Source organism: Mesitornis unicolor, unplaced genomic scaffold (assembly GCF_000695765.1).
Source record: "Mesitornis unicolor isolate BGI_N332 unplaced genomic scaffold, ASM69576v1 scaffold11039, whole genome shotgun sequence".
Taxonomy (NCBI): Eukaryota; Metazoa; Chordata; class Aves; order Mesitornithiformes; family Mesitornithidae; genus Mesitornis; species Mesitornis unicolor.
Window position 1 is genome coordinate 45,559 of NW_010208008.1, and position 5,310 is coordinate 50,868.

Here is a 5,310-nt window from a genome sequence, read left to right on the forward strand (position 1 = left end):
CTAAAAACACAACAGAGGAAAACTGTCAATATTGTACTCATACATTAAAAGTTGTTAGTTAAACTCTTCTAATAAACACTATTTTCTGACCTGTATCGACATTCACCAACAGACTCCTCCTCTGCCCTTTTTCTCAATACACTACATTTGACTGGCAGCATTTACTGCATCAGCACATCACAGGAACTTGAAGGAAAGGCAGTGCCTGTTTCACTGTTTGGGCACTCACTCACTCTTTTCTAGCTCACTCTTCTGCCTTTAAGCTCACTGCAGTTGGTGGGCTCTGAGCATCAAAGCAACTCTAGCCCAGCAAAGTCAGTCAGATAATAAATTCCTAGAGCCAACAAGAGGAGTAGTCTGGCCCTGCACACCAAATTGTGCATGGTCTAGTTTGCAGAACCAAAGGAAAAACCAAACCAAATCAAACCAACAACATCCCACACACACCTTTACAGCCAGCTAAAAAGAGCTGCAAAGTGCCAAGGACATGTAAACTTTCTGAACTTAACTTTATTTCAAGACAAGAACAAGGTGTACTACTTAACATGCCTATGTACAGAAAGTTACCATTTTCCACAACACAGCAAAGTTGAATACAAATACATAAGACACTTTGCTATGCAGAACTCTAACTCAAGGTATATCCATTAAAAGAAAAATTTAAAAAATAACCACAAACCAAAAAACCAACTTATTTAGCTCAGCATTTAGACATTTACGTGAAAGCAGCTGATAAAGCCAAGGACATCTGCAAACACATCATCGTTCCTATGTAAGTGACTTTGTCTTGCTTTGGGGAGAGATGAGCTGACCTTAGGAGATGCTCATCACCCTTGTCTGGCACCAACCTTGCGAGCACCTGGTGATGGAATCTGGCAGTTTATACTGAAATAATGTTGAGCTGCAGGCAGAGCCTGTCCCAGCTGGTGGGGGTGTTTTAGGTCAGACTCAGCACAGCAAGCAGGTCTGCTCCTCAACCTGCATTACACCACTTGAAAAACTCCTTCAAGGTCAGCAAGACTGGTATGTCTGAAATGGTCTGTAGCACCAGGCCCTCAGAGATCCAAATCCTAGCATCAAAATGAGTTCAGAGCACAGGTCTAGCCTGCTGCTGCTGCTTTTGTAGGTGCTTTTCAAAATTGCTTTCCAGAGCACGCATGCTGTGGCAAGTAAGTACCACATTAATGAAATCCTGCTAGTCAGTCATTTCTGATGGTGATGCTATTTTAACTGAACTGGAACAAACCCTATAAACTGAAGTGACAGCTATAACATTTTCTTCTTTAACAATAAATGCAGTCACGACAAATCATCTTAGACTGTGGCTTGGATTTGGCTTTGTTTAATCTGAAAAATGTCTTAAAATTTTGTACACCCCTGCTTTTCATGGCTGTCTCTCTGAACTGCATTTTACTTTAAATATTAGATAAATTTTCCATTTTAATGAAGCTTTCTACTGCTAAGTGTTGAAGTGATAGCATATTCCTTGCAGAACCTGATTAGATCATGGAGCATCTGGTTACACACTGATATCCCAGGGGACCAGATCTGCATACAGAATTTTAATGGTAAAACAAATGACTAGAGCAGTGACTTGTGGTTCAACAGTATCACCAAGAAAATCAATGAGATACATTAAATGTTCTGCTCAATGTAACCTGCACTAATCTAAAAATCAAAGTAAATCCAATCTTGTTTAAAACAAGGCATAGCTACTGATATTAGCAAGGGATGGATCTTGCAAACCCTCACTATGTCCATTGAAGTCCCTTTTGTTTCAGTAGGATTTTATGTCAGAAGTACATGTATTAAAATGCATTTTGAGTAGTAGGCTCAATATAGTATTAAGATTAATTAAACCATTTGTCCTTTATTGTCTGATTTACAGCCACTGGCAACCTGAAGTTGCAAAATAGGCAGCTAAATTTCACCATTACAGCCAATATCCAACACAGTGCCAAATACCACTTAAAACTTCTTAAGTCAAGAGTGATAGCACAGTTGTCACAGCAGGAGAACAACTTGTGAACAACTTGTCAGCACCTTTTAGCTACTAGTAATGCAAATCACAATAGTGTATATGGGGGAACACCACTGTTAGAAATGAATGAACATTGCAAGCAGGATAGCTTAGAAAAATATTTTTTTCTTAATTAAGTTCTTCATGCACACATTTGAGCCTAAAAATGGGGATTCCTATGTGGAAGGTACAGACAAAAGTGCACAGTGCAATGACAACCTCCATGTTTTGTAGCCCCAACAAGGCAGCCCCATTAAATACCATAACAAGAAAGTAAGGCTGGACTGAACTCAGTTGACACTGATCAAAGCAGATTTCAGCTATTCAGGTGTATACAAAGATTCCTTCTGATTGAAAAATACAGTAAATGTTTTGTCTTTTCACATGTATAAATAATATGAACAGATCATCTAAATATGTATTTTCATCATGCACTCGTCTACATTTCCTTTTGCCTTCATCTTGCCCTGTTGTCCTAACCAGCTTACTCATATAACCTGGGGAAATTCAGAATCCTTACACTTGGCAGAACAAGTTTGAGTATGATCTTTTCCACTGTCTTGCTCAAAATCCCTATAATCCTGGTAATGAAAGAATACTGTGTGAACATACACTTGTTTTAGCAGCCAGGTTCCCTTCCACCCATGCTTTGGTGCATGGGGACATTCCTATCCTACTCTGCCAGTGGGAAGTGGACTTGCAGGTTCTCTGTATCACCAGATCTTGGCTTCCATGAAGACATGATGCCAGATACATTCAGAAATACCAATGCAATGACACAGCAGGAAGGCAGCAGTGCTGACACATCCCCTACCTTTATTATAGGAGGGGAGGGGACACACTGACCTGAGGTATGAGAATCTCTACCATAGAGACTTCAGAGCCATGGGCAAGGACAAGAAGAAGGAAGAAGGAGGGGAAATTACTCATCCCAAGTCCCTCAGGGAGGGGGAGTATGCTGATATTCCTCCTGTGTGCAAACATCTTTTCTCACCAGTTTACTAAATATTTAAAACATTGCACACAGTTTCCCCACTATTTCAAAACTCATCGTTGATCCATGGAATCAAAGATGAAGGCTTGTGTATCAGGATCACAGGGGTGGCAAAAAAGGGGTAAACATCGTGCACATATGCTACAGACCACCCAGTCAAGGGGAGAATTTGGACAAGGCCTTCTTTAAACAGCTGGAAGAAATCTCTTAATTACAGGGCATGTTTTCATGGGGAATTTTGAGATATTTGTTGGAAGAGCAGGACAGCAGGGCACAGGCAATCTGGAGAGCATCAAAGACTTTTTGTCTGCAGGCACTACTTTATGTAGACAAGGCACACTGCTGGGCATAGTATGAATTAAGGAGAAAATGGCTAGGGATGTGAAGGCTGATGGCAGCCTTAGCCAGAGTGACTATGAGGTGACAGAAGAACTTAAAATACTGAGGAAAGCAAGGAAAGCAAAGAGCAGAATAAAGATCCTGGATTTCAGAGAAGCAGTCTTATCTTGTTCAGGAAATTAGTAAGTAGTAGCCCGTGGGATAATTACCTTAAATGCCAAGGCACTCAGAAGAAATGGTTTAACTTGAAAGACAACCTCTCTAAAACATATCAACAGTGTGCAAGAAACCAAGTAAGGCAGGAGGCAAGTTTGGCTGAATAGATCACTCTGAAGTGAGCTAAGACTTAAAAAGCCAGGTACAGAAGAGGTAAGCAGGGACAGGAAAAGAGAAGTGCAGGAATGGAGGAGTTAGGAAGGGCACGGCTTAGCTGGAGTTCCTGCAAGGGATGGAAAACCTGCAAGGGATGGGAAAGGCAACAGAATGCTCCTGCAGGTATGCCACCAGCAGCAGCAAAAGAGATCGAGGAGAATGCTGGCCCACTACTGAACACAAAATCATTCAGGTTGTAGAAGACCTCTAAGATCATCAAGTCCAATTGTCAACCCAACACCACCATGCTCACTAAACCACATCCTGAAATGCCACACCTACCCAAAACATGTGTTTTTTGAACACCTCCAGGGATGGTGACTCCACCTGTTCCAGCCTGTTCCAATGCTTGATAACCCTTTCAGTGAAGAAATTTTTCCTAATATCCAATCTAACCCTTCCCTGGTACAACTTGAGGCCACTTCCTCTCCTCCTATCACTTGTTAATTGAGAGAAGAGACCAAAACCCACCTCTCTACACCCTCCTTTCAGGTAGCTGTAGAATGCAACAAGACCTCCTCTTCTCCGGGCTTGACTGGCAAGGGCACTGTAAGGCTGCCCTCCCTCACCTTTCACAGGTCACATTGACTGGAGGAGGCATAAGTTACACTCATCTTCAGAACTGGAAAGCAGGGCAATCCAGGGAACAATGGTCTGCCAGATTCATGTCAATCCCAGGGAAGATGAGAGAGCAAGTCCTTGTGGAAACCATTTCCAGCTTATGAATGGCAGAATGGTAACTGTGAACACCTACCATGGATTTAGCAAGAACAAATCATGTCTTACCAACCCGACTGCCTTCAAGGATGGAATGACTGGCTTTGGGGAATACAAAGTTTTTCTTTTACTTCAGCAAGGCTTTTAACACAGTCTCCTTTAATATGCCTGCAGTCTAACTGGGGAGACACCAGTGAGACAAATGCTACCTGGAAAACAGTAAATAAGCTACCTGGAAAAACTGCCTGTATGATTAGTCTTAAAAGGTTGTGGCTGACGGTTTGAAGTCTACCTTGCAGCTGATTACAAGCCAATTCTGTTCAATATAATCATCAGTGACACAGACAATGTGATGAAGAACAGCCTTAGCAAGTCTGCAGGTGAAACCAAGTTCAGGGGAAGAGGATAATGCTCTGGAGGGGAAAGCTGGTATTCAGAGAAACTTCAGCACAGCAGAGATGCTGGATGACAGGAACTTCATGAAGTTCAAAGGCAAGATGGACCCAGGATGGAGAACCCCATTCAGTAGCACAGCTGGGGACCAACTGGCTAGAAAGCAGGTCTGCAGGAAGACTTGTTCACTTGGACATAGGAAAAAACAACTTCCCCACATGCCCAGTCAAGGCCTGGAGCCGGAGCCCAGCAGGGCTGGACTCTATGTCCCTGATTCTCAGTGCTTGGCTCGACAGCCTCTTTAGAATCAGCTCTGCTCTGGGCAGAGGAGGGACCAGATGACTTCTAGAGCTCCCTTCCAACATTTATTCTGTGTTTGCTTATTCCTCTCTCACACAAGATAGAAAAAAGATTTGTTTCTTGTCTCTCAACCTTGGAAGTAATTATCAGGAGACACTTAGAATGTCTGCACCAG